The sequence below is a fragment of the Grampus griseus genome (genome assembly GCF_964374135.1).
Source record: "Grampus griseus genome assembly, chromosome: 18".
Taxonomy (NCBI): Eukaryota; Metazoa; Chordata; class Mammalia; order Artiodactyla; family Delphinidae; genus Grampus; species Grampus griseus.
The window spans coordinates 77,253,710-77,272,744 of NC_139012.1; the positions used below are offsets into that span (position 1 = coordinate 77,253,710).

Sequence of the window (19,035 nt, forward strand, 5' to 3'; positions counted from 1 at the left end):
TTTTTCATTATTTATTTGTGACGAGAAAAACAGCGATGTAAGATGAACGTGATGATCGGTCCCCAGCCGCTCTCACTGCAAAGAGAATCCACACTGATTGAGGACCCGCTTGTGTCGGGACCGTGACGGGCACCCTCGGTGCTCTGTCGGGATGGAGAGCGGGCGCATCGCCACCATTCACTGAGGACCAGGTGCCAGACTCCGTCCGATTGCTTGGCGAAAACCCTGACTCAGAAGGACCTGTGAACTCGATGCTTACCCGTCATAGGGGTGCACGGGGGGCTTGTGCCAGTTACGTATCTGGTCTAGGGTCACGTGGGTAGTGAGCGGTGGTGTTGGGATTCCCACCCAGCCTGAAGCCGTGTCCTCATCAGCCCAGGTTCCGTGAGGAAGCTGCATGCTGGGGAAGAGTGCCCTGGGTCCTGGCACTCAGGAGAGTGGCGCTTTCATATCACTCGGGACCTCAGGTCCAAGCGATGGGAACCCGACTCCTAGGGGCTTAAGCAGAAAGGGTGTTTATTGAGCCCCGTGGCTGGAAGGTGCAGGGGTCGGTCTGTTTGGTTGCCGGTTAGCTGGGTTGAGTTAGTTCTTACACAGTGTTGTTAGAAATGTTTCTCCTTCTTTCGTCTTTCAGCTGTGTCGTTCTCTGGATTTGTCTTATTCTCAGGGAGGTGGCCCTGACTTGGTGGCATGGTGGCCACCGGAAGGTCCAGCTTAGCCCATCTCATAGAAAGAAAGCTCATTTGAAAATGCTCTGTAAGCCGTAAAATGCCAAATAAATGTGGTTTCATTTGATAACAGTGTTGGATACCAGCATGTGTTGTGCTGAGTTTAAGTTCATCAGTAAACTGTAACTGTCCACTAGATCTTCAGGTCCTAATACTTGAACATGTGGGACTGTTCATCTTTACCAGAAAAGGGAAGTCACAGGAAATTTCATCTTCATAAGATTCCTTATCAGCAGTGTTTGATTGTCATAGAAGTTTTGTCGTCTATTTGTGATGCGTAATGCTAGTCACACTACCTTCCTATTTTTGACCATATATATAAGAAATTCATTGTTCCAGTGCTGTGTACTACTGTGTACTTGAATTATCTATATTAGTGAAAATCTGTAATAATAAGAATAGTCTCACTCTTCATCAGTGGAATCATAATAACACTTGCCTACATGTAGGGAAAAACGACATCCTTTAAGGGTGTTTTCCCGTTTACGGAGCATTGCCTGACCCACGTGCTTTTGTGCTCATTTTATGTTCTTCTTTGCTTAGCTTTAAAATCAGTGTGACTTGAACTCCACGTGGTTATATCACCAGAGGGTAGTAAAGTCGTAGGGACACCAATATTAGGAGGAACTGGGCTGCTTTCTGAAGCCACTCCAGCTTGGCTGAGTTGTCACCCCCAGCTTGCTTTATCTTAAGTCTTATAACAATTGAGCTGTGTCTCTTTTTAGAAGAAAACCCAGGAAATTCCCTGGTGGTCCAGTGGTTAGGATTCGGTGCTTTCATTGCCGTGGCCTGGGTTCAGCCCCTGGTCGGGGAACTGAGATCCTCTAAGCCGTGCGGCATGGCCAAAATAAAAATAAAAACAAAGTTAGAAAAATAAAAAAGAAGAGAACTCAGATTTCCTCACCATGCAGGTTTCTTTTGTGTAGTGATTAGATATACAAAGATGAGGTGACATTGGTACCCAATTCTGCATCAACTATCAGTAAATTATTTTTAATTTAAAAGGAAGGATGTTGTTATTAAGTCCACTATCCTTATTCTGACTCCTTTGAGAAAATATAAAGGTTTATCTCTTCACTGAGATTACCTCCCCCATTCATGGTCAGTAAGCTGTAGCTCTTTGTGTCAGTTGTTTTGGGAGGTCTTTAGAAGAAGCATAGCTACATTTAGAGAAAAAAGGCATTCTTTAAAGGCTTGTCTTTTTTTTTTAATGTCTGAGCGCTCGTTTAGATTTGCACAAGTGTTCTGTCCTTCCTGCGTAGCAACTTCGGCCTCTCATCCATTTGTCAACTCATCATGAGACCCGTAACAAACCTTCCCGTAAACATGGAAAATGAGACCAGGGTGCTCATTGGAATTCTTCGGTGTAGTATCCATCAGGATAGTAAGACAAGAAGAAAAGATAGAAGCGCTGGAAAGGAAGATACAAAACTGTCAGTATTTGCAGATGATTGATTGCTGAGAAAATCCAGAGTGTGTAGCGGTAAATTATTAAAATTAATGAGAAGTTAGCAACTTTTCTAGATAAACAATATATAAAAATTTAATCCATCTCTGTTTACCAGCAACAAACAAAACAATTGTAAATATACCATTAAGGCAAGAAAAAATATAAGGGGGTGCCTCCCCAGACATCTTTTTAAAAAAGCAGCTAATTTCCGGCTCCTAAACAAACAAAGAACTGAACCATATTTATAGATAGGAAGATTTGATATAAAAACAATATCACCTTTTCTCCCTTTAACCTATACTCGTAATGTAATGTGATCCTCCTCGTTTGTTGGCTTGAAGCTAACGAGCTGAGTGTATGATTTTATGTGGAAGCGCGATGGCCAAGGAGCAGCTTTGAAGAACAGTGGCAGGTGGGGGGGCTTGCCCCGTCAGGATTAGTACTCAGAGGAGGCTGTAGGAATTAGGACAGTGTAACGATGCTGCAGGGGCTGCAGGGACAGATGGTGGAGCAGAGCCCAGAGCCTGAAAGCTGGCTCAGCACATTTACGGCCTCTTGACCACAAGCTGAATAACACTGCAGGTCTGTGGGCCGAGAAGAGATTGGTTTATTTTAAATGGTGCTGTCGCTATCCATCGTCCATATGGAAAAGAGGAAACTTGGATCTCTCTCATTCTGTGATAAATAAGTAAAGAGTTAAATTTGTAGAGATGATGGGAGTGTCTTTCTGACAGCTCCTTTCTGTTCCTGCTCAGACTCGCATGTCATACAGACAACACAAAAGACATAAACTGTAAAACAGTAGACTGATACATTCCACTGTATTAAAATCGGCGTCTTCCGTTCATCAAAAAACCAGGTGAAAAACAGTGAAAAGCTACAGACTGGAAGTAGAGGTTGTCAACACATGTAACTGGAAAAGGATTCTTTTCCTTTTTAAATTAATTAATTTTGATTGTGGTACAAAAAACACAGGACATGAAAGGTACCATCTTGAACCATAAACCAGACGAAAAGACAACCCTCAGAATGGGAGAAAATATTTGCAAATGAAGCAACTGACAAAGGATTAATCTCCAAAACATACAAGCAACTCATGCAGCTCAATATCAAAAAAACAAACAACCCAATCCAAAAATGGGCACAAGACCTAAACAGACATTTCTCCAAAGAAGATATACAGATTGCCAACAAACACATGAAAGAATGCTCAACATCATTAATCATTAGAGAAATGCAAATCAAAACTACAATGAGTTATCATCTCACACCCGTCAGAATGGCCATCATCAAAAAATCTAGAAACGATAAATGCTGGAGAGGGTGTGGAGAAAGGGAACCCTCTTGCACTGTTGGTGGGAATGTAAATTGATACAGCCACTATGGAGAACAGTATGGAGGTTCCTTAAAAAACTAAAAATAGAACTACCATACGACCCAGCAATCCCACCATTGGGCATATACCCTGAGAAAACCATAATTCAAAAAGAGTCATGTACCAAAATGTTCATTGCAGCTCTCTTTACAATAGCCAGGACATGGAAGCAACCTTTAAGTGTCCATCAACAGATGAATGGATAAAGGAGATGTAGCACATATATACAATGGAATATTACTCAGCCATAAAAAGGAACGAAACTGAGTTATTTGTAGTGAGGTGGATGGACCTAGACTGTCATACAGAGTGAACTAAGTCAGAAAGAGAAAAACAAATACTGTATGCTAACACATATATATGGAATCTAAAAAAAAGGTTCTGAAGAACGTAGGGGCAAGACAGGAATAAAGATGAAGACATAGAGAATGGACTTGAGGACACGGGGAGGGGGAAGGGTAAGCTGGGACTAAGTGAGAGTGGCATGGACATATATACACTACCAACCATATAGTAGATAGCTAGTGGGAAGCAGCTGCATAGCACAGGGAGATCAGCTCGGTGCTTTGTCACCACCTAGAGGGGTGGGATAGGGAGGGAGATGCAAGAGGGAAGAGATATGGGGACATACGTATATGTATAACTGATTCATTTCGTTATACAGCAAAAACTAACATACCATTGTAAAGCAATTATACTACAATAAAGATGTTAAAAAATATATAATTTTAGATATTTAGCCAAAAAAAAAAACAAGTACCATCTTGGAAAAGACGGTGCCTTGAATGCACTGCATAAGATGACCTCGGTGTTCGTTGGGGCATGCGGTGAAGCCGTGTCAGGATGCCGTCTCACTCTCACCCATCAGGCGACAGAGAAAACCACAGACAGTGACCAGTGCTGGCCAGGCTGTGGAGTCACAGTCACACGTGGGCAGAGTTGCGTTTGCCGTGACTACTTGGAAATCAGCTGGGTGTCACCTCTTAACGTTGAGGATAGACCCTGTGACCCAGCAGTTCACCTCCTACGTGGAACCCAGAGAAAGTGTTGTCTTAGGTCCTAAGCGTTGAGGATAGGAATGTGTACAACAGCACTGTTTGTAAATGAGGGGGAAAGGAGGGGGCTTCTGGGAAGAACCCACGCGATTGTGAGCACAAAAATAGATGAATGATTTCGGGCATATTCATTGGCTGGGATACTGTGCAGCAGGGAAATCACGATGATGAGCTTGAGAAGCAAAATGTAAAGTAAAAAAAAAATGAGCTTCAGAAGAAATAGATTTTGTACATTTATATAAAGTTCAAAATCACGCAGAACTAAGCAGTGCATTATCATAGATCTCTACGTACTTAGTAAAACTGTAAAGAAAACGAAGGAATAGTAAGCCCAGAATTGAGGCAGTGCTAACCGCTTGGAGCAAGGAAGGGGAGCACAGAAGTCTTAGAAATATTTTATTTCTTAAACTGATTAATAGGCTTGTGGTTGATAAATTGGCCATTCTGTGGAGTATAGGAATATATTCTTGGTATGTAGAACGTACCCTACGTGTTGAAAGGCTGTTTTGGCTGCCGTGTATGGGGTACAGAGGGGTTGGGGGACCAGCTGGAAAGTTATTCGTGCGTCGTTGGGACAGCGCTGCTGGCAGCCCTGGTGGGGGGAGGGGGTGTCGGGCAGGTTCGGGGACCGTGTGGAAGGTGGGTGTGGAAGGTGGGGAGCCTGGCGGGGCCGGGGCGGGAAGTTGGGTTCAGGGCGACTGCCAGGTTCTAACGTGAGATGGACAGGAGACTTCTCGAGTCCCCCGAGACCAGAGGAGGGGCAGTTTTCCCCTCTACTCATCTCCAGAGATTATTTTTCTCCAATGAATCATTTTATTTCCTCAAATTAAACAATGAGAAAAGGAAAATATAATTTATACGACAACCTACAGCACATTGAGGCTTTCCGATGCATCGTACAGCTGGTACAGCGGGTACGCTGGGATATTAGTTTTCATATCCAGAGGCAGGCTTCTCCCCAGAAGGATGGGTGAGGAAAAGAGGCGCCTTCGTTTTCATCAGGCCCTGCGTTCTTCCTCCCCCTTGCTGGGCTGTGCCCTCACCTGGGCCAGCATCCCTGGGGGCTGAACACCCTTCAGGCGCAGCTCGGTGACACTGTGAGGTTAGCTACAAGGAGGAAGAGGCCGCTGGACGGGCAGAGGAGGGTCAGAGGCACAGGAGCCCGCAAACCCACTTGGTGCTGGCGCTCCATAAGCTGGGAGGGGCGGCCCCCGCGGTGGGCAGGGCTGGCGTCAGTGAAACAGGAAGACGGGAGGGGTGCAGAGAGGAAGGGTTTGGTCTGAGGTGAGGATGCTGTTGGATCCATGGGTCTGAAGGCCAGGAAGCAGATCCTGGCGGGAGCCGTGTAGATTTGGGAGGTGTTCACCTTCAGAGAGGATGCTGTGAGCTGTGGAGGGGGACAGCGCCCCTGTGCGGGGGACCTGCAAGAGGTGGCACACCCGGGTCAGCCGGTGTCGGTGGGAAGATCTTCTGATTGAAACAGCTTTTCCTCAAATACCAGCAAAAACTGAAATTTTAAACGTATTTCCTATTTCTACCACTATTACAGTACGACGCTGTGCCCTTTTCTATTAATTTAGGGTTACATTGTGCTACGTCGCTTGGACCATCAGTTGTAGGACATTTATCGTGGATGCGTGTTGTGAGTTCCCAAAGAACAGACTGATAGATAAACTTTCATCAGACAACTCACATGTGATCTGAGGGCTTCCCGTCTGGAAACTGCTCAAGTTTTCGAGCAGATTCTTAAGCTGGTGTTTGCCGCTGTCATGATGATATGTGCAAAGGACAGTGGCCGCTAGTTGACCAGTTGGGAGTTGGAGTGCAGTCAGGGGTGACCCGGTCGTTTGTCCAGTGTGCTCACCCGGGTCAACGTTCATTCACGTGCCGCCCCTGACCCCGAGGGCTGAGCCTGCGGAGGGGAGGGAGCGGGAGAGGCTGGGGGCAGCCCGGCCGTGTGCACTTGCTTTGTGGTGTTTCCCTTTGGTTGGTTTTTCAAGAGTCTCAAAAGAAGAAAGGTAACAGAAACACTCGCCACGAGAGGATGTCATTGCTCCCCACGGTTGGGGTGTGCTACCGCTAGAGGTTATTTTCTCTCCTGCTCACTGAAGAACTTCTTTCTTCAAAATATACACGTGAGTGTGTATAGAGATCCATGCAGATACCCGACATGTGTGCATTCCAGCACGTGAGGAATTCCGGTTTTATAGCTTTAATTTTGAATGTATATTTCAAAGCTCTTCATAGATGTCACAAGTTCAGTTCATAATAAAATTGTGTCAGCTTATTGACCATGTGGCGTCAAGCATTCATGAGTTTATTTTAAAAGCTCTAATTTTAGATTAACTGATAAAACACTAAGATAAGGAAATATCTATTAAATGATTTCTATCTAGATTAAAATGGCAATCAGATGTTTTCTTATTAGTTATTTTTAAAGAAAGCCTGGTGAGAGAAAGCTTTGATCACGTGGGAGCCTTTATATAGAAATCCGAGGTCTGCTTTTGACCTTTGTCTATTCTTACCTCACACTTGCTCAGATGTGGGTTCAAAGAATGGCATAAATGTCTCTTTTTTTCAATGTGTAAAAAAAAGAAAAAATACTGTCTGTTAAACAGTAGAACTAGACCCCGAGGTGGTTAAAAGTTCATCTTTTTCTCTCCAGAGAATTCCACTTCAATTATTTGGTAGAAATTCTCATTTCTCCTATTTTAGCTCTTTTTCCCCCTGGGGAAGAGGTTACATTTCCTCCTGTTCTTATGCCCTGGCTCTGGTACAAATGAAAAAAGTCTCCTGGGAGGTAAAGGCATGCCCAGGTGGCACAGTTTGGAGTATCTGACGTTGCTAAGCAAATGTTAGATTAAACAAAACAATATTTATTTTTTCTCTATCTTAAATACAAAGACCATATGGTACATACCTAGAAAAACCTAAGTGGTTAATTGCATGTTAAATTCCTTTCCTCTTTGGCTGCATAAACAACTGAGAAAATATTTACCTTCTCTGTCATGCTAGATTTATTTATGACTTTGTAACTAAAACACAGAAGTGTTATAAATTGAAACTTTAATCTCACAATTGACTCACTTTCTAAAAATTTATATGGTTTCAGTTTGTGGGACAGCTGCAACTCTAGATTTCACTGATTTAAAACATGAGGAAACTATGTGACTACCCGGTTGTTTTTATGATGTAGTCCTTTGAGCCAAGTCGCCGACTCTCATTTTCATCTTGGTTTCCATGAATAGTGCTATGCTTTTTTTCTTTTGCCTGAAAATTCACATAGGCTAGATAAAAGGAAATTTTAAAATCCAGGATATTCATTTGTTCTTTACCAGGTAGACTTTGCGTTTTAAATAATACACGTGTGTCTTGTAGATTTGATGCTGTTTACATTTCCAGAAGCTTCTGCCCTAGTGATCCATGGTGAGCGTGGGCAGGATGCAGGGAGCTCGGGGCCCAGAGGGCTCGTCCTGGGGTCTTTTTATACCTGTGCCCCTGGGACTCTGGGGGCAGCACCAGCTCCTGTAAGAGGCCTCTGGTTGAGTGATGCTAATCTTACATTTTAACTATGTTTGAGTCATGCATGCATGTGACCAAAAATCCGAAGGCGTGGAAGGGTTTGCAGCTGGTCTCCCTCCCACTCTGGCCCCGTCCCCTGGGACACCGTGTCACGTTGTTCTCTCACACGCACCTGAAGATGGAACCAGCTCCCACAGACACAGACATGCGTCTCACCTGCCTCTGCTCCGGGTGGGCCGGCCTTACGCGGGGCCGTTAGTGAGGAGCCCTTGTCACTGCAGCGAGACCTTTTCTCAGTGTGCCCTGGAAACCCTTTGGGGGTGGGCCTTCCCGCCGCGGTCCTGCGGGTCCTGCATTCTGGCCTCAGGCTGTGGCGCATCGCCTGCCCGGAGCCCCCTCCTCTTCTCCACGCTCGCCTCCCGGGAAAGGCTGCTTCTCCAGACCCCGTCCTTCCTCTGTCGCACAGTCTCACAGAAAGCAGGTCTGCCCTCCTTATCCTTCACCCCAGGTTCTCATTTCTTGATGTCATTTCACTAATTCCTGTCGTCCCAAATGGAGTGAAATTCCCTAAGAGCAAGGCCCATTCTCATTTATTCACCGCTTCTCCAGGGCCCCACATGGTATGCAAGGTACACGCCCAGCAAATATTTATTGAAGATTTTTTTTAACCTTTTTATTGGACATGACTTACATACAGTGCACAAATCCTGATATACAGCTCCATGAATTTTTATATACGTACAGACCTTTGTAACCACCACCCAGGTCAGGAGACCAACATTTCCGGGACCTCAGAAGGCACTGAACCCCTCAGTCAACGCACCTTCCCCACGAGGTAACCCCTAGCTCTGCCTGTTTGAGCCTCATGCAAGGGCTGTCGTGTGGTTTGTACTCTTGGGTCCTTGGTGACCCAGGTGAGAACAGTCCCGGTAGAGCCGTGGGAGTGAAGGCCCAGTGAGTGCGGGTCAGGAGAGGACGGAGGGAGGGGACTTGGGGACGCCCTGGTGATTTCCTGCGAGGGGAGAGGAATGGGGCTTGGAAGGGGCGTGGGGCAGAGAGGCTGTTTCTCTGTTGGATTTCATTTTGGTTTTTAAGAAGAGAAATGACACGCAGAGGCTGGTGGGAAGGATCTGCAGAGACTGACAAATAACGCTGCCCGAGAGTGATGGGGACGTGGCCAGGGGTGAGTCTTCCACAGGCGCGCAGGGTCAGCCTCGCCGGCGCACGCTTGTGGGAAGAGGCTGGGGCCCGGAGGGGCCATGGTGGACGTTCCCTTCGGGCTGCTTTGTTCTGTGGTTCAGCACGTGGGCGTTAGGGAGTGAGTGGGGACATGGCGCTGCTAGCTCCCAAGACGGCGTTAGGGGCCCGCCGGGCCACGGCACGGCCGTGGGGGCTCAGGTGCCGTGCTCTGGCCAGGGCTGTGGCTCTGCCACGTGGGTCCGGTGGCACGGGAGGAGGTGGTGGCCTTGGAGTGTGCAGAGCTGTCCTGATGACCCACCGTGGGCTTGCCGGGCAGAGAGAACATGAGTCCCGGGGCTGCGGCCTGTGCGCAGGCGGCGGGCTCAGCGGGTCCCGAGTCCCGGCGGGGTCTGGGACCGGCTCCTAGAGTGACGGAAGGGCCTCGGAGACAGCGATGGTGCAGGCGTAACCGTGGGCGCGAGACACGAGTTGGGGCCGAGGACGGCGTCCCCCAAGGAGGGGAAGAAGGGAAGGAGTCCGGAGGCCAGGGCGCCGTGAGCTTCCTGTCGCTGCTGTCACAGGCCTCCGCCCGTTTAGCGGCTTAAAGCAGCACAGGCGTTTCTCCTCTCAGGGTTCTGGAGGTCGGGAGGCCGAAGCTGCCGGGCTAGAGCCGCTGTGCCGGCAGCCGGCCCCCGCGGGGCTCGGGGAGGCTCACTCCTGCGCTGGCCTCTCCTGGAGGCCGCACGGCTCCACCTCGTCGCCCTCTCACGTCGCCTCCACCCTTGACCTGCCTGCTTCCCTCCTGCAGGGACGCGGGCGGTGGCATTCGGGGGCCACTCACGTAACCCGGGGTGCTCCCTGGGGTGCTCCCGCGGCCTCCTGTGAGGGGCAGCTGCAGGTTCTGAGGCGGGGGGAGGGGCATTTAAGGACTCGCTGAGCGGTCGCTGGCGCCCTCAGACCTGCGACAGGAGCAGCCTTGGCGAGAGCGAAGATGAGGCAGAAGTGAGAGCCTCCGGGAAGGAGTGGCCGCAGCCGCGGGAGCGGGGAGCTGGGCAGCACCGCGGCCTCCCGTCCAGGCCGGGGACCCGGGGGAGGGCCCGAGATCGCGGGGAGAGCCAGGTTTCTGTTGCAGCAGAAGAGTGAAGGGGGCCGTCAAGGGGGCAGGTGAAAATACAGGCAGTTTTGCTCCCGACTAGAGCTCAGTGGAGAGTGGGCGGGAGAAGCGGGGAGGGCGGGAAGTGGGACCCGTGGAGGGGGGCGTCGTGTGGCCTCCTGAGCCAAGAGGGCGGTGGTGGTGATGGAGCAGGTAACCCTGTGGACGCAGAGACCTGTGTGCGCCTGCCCAGCTGCTCTGTTGTCACAGTAAATTCCTCAGAGTGGGATTGCTGGGCTGCAAGTCACGCACAGTTTATTTCCCACACACGTGCAAAGTTAAAGTCCAGATAGCGTTCCCTTGACAGTGTGATAGGCCACACATGCTGTAACTTATTTTTACTTGTAATTCTTTTATTACCAGTAAAACCAGCATCTTCCCCTATGACATTTTTCCATCTGTATGGATGTTAGGGGGTGAATTGCCTATTTTTGTCATTTTCCCATGTTTAGGTTGATCTTTTTGTTACTGATTTTTATAGGAATGTTAACCTTTTATCTTTTTTGTTGTAAATATTTCCCACATCTTGTTATTCAGCTTTCAACTTCGTTTGTAATTTTTTTTTTTTTTTAACATTCAGAAGGTTTTATTGTCAGTTTGCTAGATGGTGGTGATTGTTGTTTTTAGTTAAATCTATCAGGCTTTTCTCTGAGTTTCCTGTCACGCTTAAAAATAACTTGTTAGCCTGAGAATATTTAAATTTTTGCCAATATTTTCTTCTAGACTCTTGTGGTTTTATTTTTGACTTTTAAATCTTTGATTACTTAAGCTTCTAGTGGTGTAAAGTATGAGATTTGGAACCAGCTTTACTTTTTCTAATTGGTTTTTGAAAAACCCACTTTCCCCACTGATTTGAAAAGGCCTCCTTTATGAGATGCTGAGTTTCATATACAAGATTTGTGTCTGAGCTTCCGTTTCAGGGCTCCTGCTGAGGCTGGATAATCCTTTGTGACGTTTTTTGTTATCAGTTGTTCTGTTTTTGTTTTTTTACACAGATGCCTTACTCTGTTACGGAGCTGCTTGTTCCTATCACACCGTTTTATATTTACTGGTCTTCTTAGAAGTGCCTCACACATCTTGTTAAATGTATTCCTGTTGTATGACTTTTTTTTTTTTTTTTTTTTGCTGTTGTGAATGGGTCTGTTAGTCTCTCTTTCCCACTTCCTCTAGCTGTTTATCATCGGCACATAGAAAGTTATTTATTTTAGTTTGTTGATTTTGTGGCTGGCATTCTTAATGAACACCTGCTGCTTTTAATACATATTCACTGGGTTTTGGAGGTTTTCCAGATACCGCTCTCTCTCTCTAAATGTGTATTTACATATATAGATGAAACCTCACAACACGTATAAATAATGTTTTGCTGCCCCTTTTCAGTATTTCTGTGACCCTGGTGTCCTTCACTGGTCCAGTGGCTTGAACTTTCACAATCGCACCAAGTAATACTAGGGGCATTGAGCATCCTGGTCGTGTTCACGGTCTCAGTGGCATATTTCTGGTTGGATCTGTGATTTGAAAGCGAGCCAGCACGTGTGTTTGAGACTATTCCTGGATCAAGAGTGTGTATTCAGATTATGAAGGCAGGAGTGAGGCAGTGAGGTGTGGACACAGACAGGGAGGCTGGAGTTCTTGGGGGTGGGGGGGATGAGCAACAGAGGCTCCCCCAAGGGTGAGGTCACCCCACGTGGTGGGTGATGCAGGCGTGATGCTTATATGGACCTCTAGGCTCAGATGCCCGCTCGGGGGCCTCAGATGTTCCTCTGTGACGGTGAGCTCTGACCTGTGTGGTTATTGTGGAGAGGGAGTGAGATCATGCATGTCAGAAGCACTTAGCCCAGTGCCTGGCACGTATTGAACACACAACAAATGTTAAGTATCATTGCTGTTACTATTCTTGTCAGTGTAATACATGATTATTGAAAGGGGGGATTTCATGATACAGGTGGTGTGCGGGAAAGATAACTTCATCAGTTGCATGTAGGATGGCTGAGAGCAGAAGCACGTTAATACATTAAAGCAGACGGACATCCCTGTGTGTTCGGCATTGTTTGGTCAGGATGTTGAGGCTGATCCCTGCCCCGCAAGGACAGCCGTGGGCCGGGCCACTGAGTCCCTGGAGTAGTGCGCCCACAGCCATGTGCTCCAGCACTGTTTCCCCGACCAGGTTATTCATGTGTGAGAATGGTTTACCTTGGAGTCGTTTACATCTCGATTTGTAACGTATATAATTAATAATTATGAAAGCAAGCACCCAGCTGGTTCATTTATTTAATAGACTTTCTCTTCAGGTCTCTAACTAAGTGATGACGTAATCATTCTTTTCACATGTGTATGTTTTTCAAGTCTCAGGGAAGCTTTGAAATACTTGCTGATTTATGGAGAGTAAAAAGTGAACCAGACTTTCTCAGAACATTTAGAAAAATTCAGACACTTAAAAGCTAAAATCAAACAATATTTGAAATGATTTATACAATTTCAGCAATAACTTTTTTCCACTTAAGCCGGCGGCGTACAGTCTAAACAGCCCTTTGATGCTCAGTCCTTTAAATGAAAGCAGTGGAGGTCTATAAATCAAGCGATCGTTTACACTTATCTCATAACACTTTTTCCAACTCATTTTCCCTCTTAAAACTTAGTATATCCTCCAGAAATTTGAACCCGTCCTATATGGAGTTTAAATTAAAGTGAATAAGTAAATACATAAGAAGATCTTGGAGAATAATATCCGGCCTCAGCTTAGTTTAGAAGAGCAGCGTGACAGCAAGTGCTGCTGCGCGGGCTCGTTTGAAATGAGGGAACCGCTGTAGGTGGTTGGTCTTGGGGGTGAGAGAGGAACCAGCCCTGTCTGTCACTGGGGGGACCACGGCCGCTGGTGCCGGGAGGACCCACAACACTTCGTCCTGATGATTTCTGATAACCTCGTATTTGAAACAGTTCACTCGTAAGTTGCAGGCATCGCTCCTTCCCCCAACTTCCCCGATGATGAGGTCCAGTGCTAGCATGGTACGTCGTCCAGTCTGGGAAGCGACGTTGGTACGGTCCTTACTCGGTAACCTGAGTTACTTTCACATCTGCATTTGCTCATTGTGGTCACTCCTGAAATTGACTGTCGTTCATTTTCCAGGGCGGTGCGCCTCAGAACGCTTACACCTCATGAGCCTAATCTATAACCTACAGCTCCTTCTGTTCAGTTTAGAGGATGACCAGGCTTCATGATCACCCTGGAGACAGGACAGTAGAAGCAGGATCAGGAGAGACTGGCCCATCATCCGAGAGCCTGCTTTCTACTCACTAGAGTGTCGAGCATTAAATGCAGAGCGCTGCGGGGAGGGGCTCTTGATCTCTTCGTCATGTGCTTCCCTGTTGGGGGAAATCCACTATCTTAAGATCACCCATCTTAAGCTTTTTCATGTGTTGTTATATCCTTGGCATCTCTCTGTACTTACAGTAGCACTGATTTTCTTATCAGTGTCCTTGAACTGTTAACTCATTGACTTTCAAGCATTCTGACCAAACCCACAATACAAAATGCTTACGTTATATGTTTAGGTATGTAAAACTGAAACAAAAGTGCCACAGACTAAAAGTTACTCTAATTGTGTGCACTGTACTCTAGTATTTTCCCTTTTTTTAAATTTTTTAAAATGCTCATTACAACCTGCTGTATTGGTTTCACAAACCACTGTAGAAAATGGCCTCACAGTCTGAAGAACACCATGTTAACTGATCTTGTCCTGTTCTTTTGCTTACTCTACCCTTCTTTCCCAAATCAACCAGAAGACCTTTTCAGAGAGAGATGCTTTACAACTACGTCATTTAGAAATAAACCACGACTCCCATTTGATCCCAGCCCCGCCGTTTCTCCTCACGTGGTACTTCCTTTGACAGACACTGTCTTTTAGGAAAGACACGTGTGTGTATAAGACAGTGTGAAAAATGACATGGTGCAGTCTGGGATGCTCTGCTGTAGAGCGGGGAGTGTTCAGGTCTGCCTCAGGGAGTACGAAACAACCTCCTTCCTGGGCTTGGTCACTTCTGATTCAGATTCTGCCCCAACTGAAGCCAGGGTAGGAGGAGGGGAAGAGGGACAAGTGACGTGTGACAGGAGGAGAGGCCTGAACTTCGTGAGCAGAGCAGGGACGTGAGCAGATATAAACAGAAGGGAAGAGTTATAGTTTCAATACAGAGGATGAGGTGGAGGGTACAGAGACTGAAGGCAGGGAGAAAAGAATCTATCCAAGTAACAGAAAACATATAAAAATGTAGTGAATTTACCATATACTTAGACACATCCATTTTTATTTGTAAAAATGATCTACTTGATCATCTTGGTAATATTTCATTCCCTCCTATCTCAGCAATGCAGTCTCAAAATCTTTTTACAAAATATATTTTTATCCAGCATTTCAGTTGTTTCATTCAGGAGGGTTGTTCGAAATACCACGTTCATCGTGCAGCAAAACTGACGTCCCTCCGTCAAGTTTCTCTTTCTTTCCTTCAGGTCTTCCTGTTATGCTTTTGTTTAATGTTATATTGGGAGATTGCCTTCATTTTTTTTTTCTTCCTCCTGTTTTTGGCTTGGTTGGTTTTAGTTTTGATTTTCATGATTATATTTTTATTGCCAGTAGCTGATGCTTCCTCTTTCTTTTTCATAGCATCTTGATCTTGTTTAATGAATGCAGCTTTTTTGGTTACAAAAATAAATGCACATAGACCCTGCCCTAAAGCTCTTACAATCCAGGCAAGAGATGATGAGTTTCTAAATCTGGGCATTGACAGTAGGCATGTATATAAGGGAAAAATTTAAGAAATGTATTGAGATAAAATTGTCAGGACTTGAGGACTGATCAGTATCTGGGGACAAGGAATCAAGGGTCAGTGCTGATTCTCAATCTCATAAAAGAGCATCTAGGAAAAACCCACAGCTAACATTCTACTCAGTGGTCAAAGACTGAGAGCTTTCCCCTAAGATAGGAGTAAGACAACATTGTCTGCCTTCTATTCAATATTGTATTATAGGTTTAAACCAGAGCAATTAGGCAAGAAAAAGAAATAAAAGACATTCAGACTGGAAAGGAGGAAGTAGAGTTTTCTCTATTGTGAGTAACGTGATCTTGTACATAGAAAATCCAAAGGAATTTACAAAAATCTATTAGAGCTAAAAAACAGGTTCAGTAAGGTTGTAGGATATGAGATCAATAACAAAAATCAGCTGTATTTCTGTACTCCAGCAATAAAACCCCCAAAATTAAGAAAACAGTTCAATTTACAATAGCATCAAAAATAAACTGATTTTTAGGAATAAATTTAACAAAAAAGTTTAACACTTGTATACTGAAAACCATAAAATATCGTTGAAAGAAATTAAAGAAGACCCAAATAAATGAAAAGATGTCTTGCATTCATGGATTAGAAGACTTATCAATTAAGATGGTAACACTCTCCCAATTGACCTGCAGATTCAATACAATCACTATTGAAATCTCAGCTGCCTTTTTTTTTTTTTTTTTTTGCTGTACGCAGGCCTCTCACTGTTGTGGCCTCTCCCGTTGCGGAGCACAGGCTTCGGACGTGCAGGCTCAGCGGCCATGGCTCACGGGCCCAGCCGCTCCGCGGCACGTGGGATCCTCCCGGACCGGGGCACGAACCCGTGTCCCCTAGCATCGGCAGGTGGACTCTCAACCACTGCGCCCCAGGGAAGCCCTCAGCTGCCTTTTTTGCAGAAACTGTCAGGCTGATTATAAGATTCATATGGAAATGCAGGGGACCCAGAGTAGCCAAAACGGTCCTGAAAAAGAAGAGAAAATTGGAGGAGTCACATTTCCTAATTTCAAAACTTGCTACAAAGCAGTAGTAATCAAGACTGGAATTTCAAGAGTAAAGTCACCAAAATGGTAATGTAGGAGATCCCAGTCTCAGTCCCCCACAGAGATCAACAGTTAGCTATCCCTGAGCAAAAACATCTCTGGGAGAGTCCTAGAGTCCACTTAAGAAATATCAGAAACAGTGAAATAAAAAGCTTAGAATAACCTCACAAGACGAGAAGGGAGCAGCTGCACGTTGCTGCATCCTGCCAGCCCCCTGCCAGCCCCACTCGACGTCCAGAGGGAGCTTCCCTGCTGGACAGTGTGCACCTCACTGGGAAAGGAGGCGGGGGGAGGTGACCAGCCTCCTCAGCCTTCCAGACGCGTGCCAAGGTCCACTTCAGTTTCACCCACCCCAGATCAGCAAAGGTGAGATGTACAGAGATGGCGAGGAACCAGGAGGAGAAGCAGGGGCCGCCAACAGCAGCTGTGTCGCAGGAGTGATGGCGGATCACAGACCTGCTCTGCAGACACACCCAGCACGTTCTGCCGCCAAAGAAACCAACGTGCAGCACAGTGAAGACCCCTGTAGGTTTCACCAGTGTTCTCCCACAGGTACACATGTGCCCTGACACCTGAGTCCCTCCACTTCCTCTCTGACCCCTCCTGGTGGAGCCTGGGAACTGCACCTCAGGCCTCTGCAGCTACGTGAGTGCAAGACGCCAGCCTAGACCCCTGGGGATGACCTCCACTGCCATGTATGCCTCAGGGCTCAGTAACTGACCCCAAAGAAATGGAGATCCAGGAACTGTCCAACACAGAACTCAAAATAATTGTTCTAATGGTACTCAGAGAACTAAAAGAGAGCACAGAATAACAATGATATAGAGGAAAACAATACAAGAGCAAAATGAAAAGTTCAACAAAGAGATAGGGAACGTAACTGGAGAATTCAATAGAGAGCTTCAACAGCAGACTTGACCAAGTGGGAGAAAGAATCAACAGAAGACAGATCAATTGAAATTATCCAGTCAGAGGACCAAAAAGTAAAAAGAGTAAAAAAAACTGAAGAAATCCTACAGACTTAATGGGACACCATCAAGAGAAGTAATGTAGTTATCATTGAAGTCCCTGAAGGAGAAGAGAGGGAGAGAAGGGGTAGAAAGCTTATTTAAAGAACTAATGGCTGAGAACGTCCCAATCCTGGGGAGTGATCTGGATATCCCAAGTTCATGAAGCTAACAGGCCACCCTGAAATTTCAATCCAAAACAATCTTCTCCAAGATACATAATAATAAAACTGTCTAAAATCAAAGACAAAAGAATTTTTAAAGCTACAAGAGAAAAAATTCTTTCATACACAGAAATCAACTCCATAAGGCTATGAGCAGTCTTCTCAGTAGAGACCTTATAGGCAAGGAGAGAATGGGATGAATATTCCAAGTGCTGAAAGAAACTGCCAACTAAGAATACTTTACCCAGCAAAGCTGTCCTTCAGAAATGATGGTGAGATGAAGACTTTCCCTAATAAACAAGAGCTGAAGGAATTCATCACCACTAACTCTGCCTTGCATCACTAAACCTGGAAGGAATTCTTCAAGCTGAACTGAAATAAGGCTAATTAGTAACATAAAAACATACAACATATTGGTAAAGACAAGCATATGATCAGGTGCAGAATACTCAATATTGTAACATGGTGTTAACTCGAGTGTAAAGGTTAGAAGACAGAAGTATTAAAAAATAGCTGTTGCGGGCTTCCCTGGTGGCGCAGTGGTTGAGAGTCCGCCTGCCGATGCAGGGGACACGGGTTCGTGCCCTGGTCTGGGAAGATCCCACATGCCGTGGAGCAGCTAAGCCCGTGAGCCATGGCCGCTGAGCCTGCGCGTCCGGAGCCTGTGCTCCGCAACGGGAGAGGCCACAGCAGTGAGAGGCCTGCATACTGAGAAAAAAAAAAAACAAAAAACAAAAAAAACTGTTGCTATAGTAATTTGTTAATAGATACACTATATAAAAAGATGTGAATTCGGACATCAAAAACATATAAGAAAAGGAGTAAAAGAAGCGTAAATGTTTTTATGTGATCAAAGTTACATTGTTCTCAGTGTAAAATAGACAGTTATATCTATAACATGTTTTATGTAGACCTTACGGTAACCATAAAGCCTAAAGCTACAGTAGATTCAGAAAAGATAAAGAGAAGGAAATCAAAGTGTACCGTGTGGAAAATCATCAAGTTACAAAGGAAGTTAATCAGAAAAGGAGCAAGGAAACTACAAGTGAGCCAGAAAAACAATTAAAAGATGGCATGAAAAAGTCCTTACCAATCAGCAATTACTCTAAATGTAAATGGACTGAATGCTCCAATCAGAAGGCATAGAGTGTCTGAAGGATTAAAAAAATAAAACCCAACAATAAGCTGCCTGCAAGAGACTCACTTCAGCTTTAAGGACACAGACTCAAAAGTGAAGGGATGGGAAAAGACGTTCGTTCAAATGGAAAACAAAAGAGAGTATGGGTAGCTATACTTACATCACACGGAAGAGACTCTGAGCCAAAAATGGTAACAGGAGACAAAGAAGGTTATTACATAATGATAAAGCAGTCAGTTCATCAAGAAAATATAACAGTCATAAATATACATGCACCTAACATCAGAGCACCTAACCGTATTAAACAGATACTAACAGATCTGAAGGAAGAAACAGACAGCCTTATCATAGGGGACTTCAGTATCCCAGTCTCAGCAATGGACAGATCATTCAGACA

General features: G+C 45.6%; 1 protein-coding gene across 1 annotated transcript in view; it reads left to right on the forward strand.

Moving 5' to 3' along the window:
* Nucleotides 1–19,035, forward strand: part of MIPEP (mitochondrial intermediate peptidase) — a 134,457-nt gene that overhangs the window by 77,068 nt on the left and 38,354 nt on the right. The window lies entirely within an intron of this gene.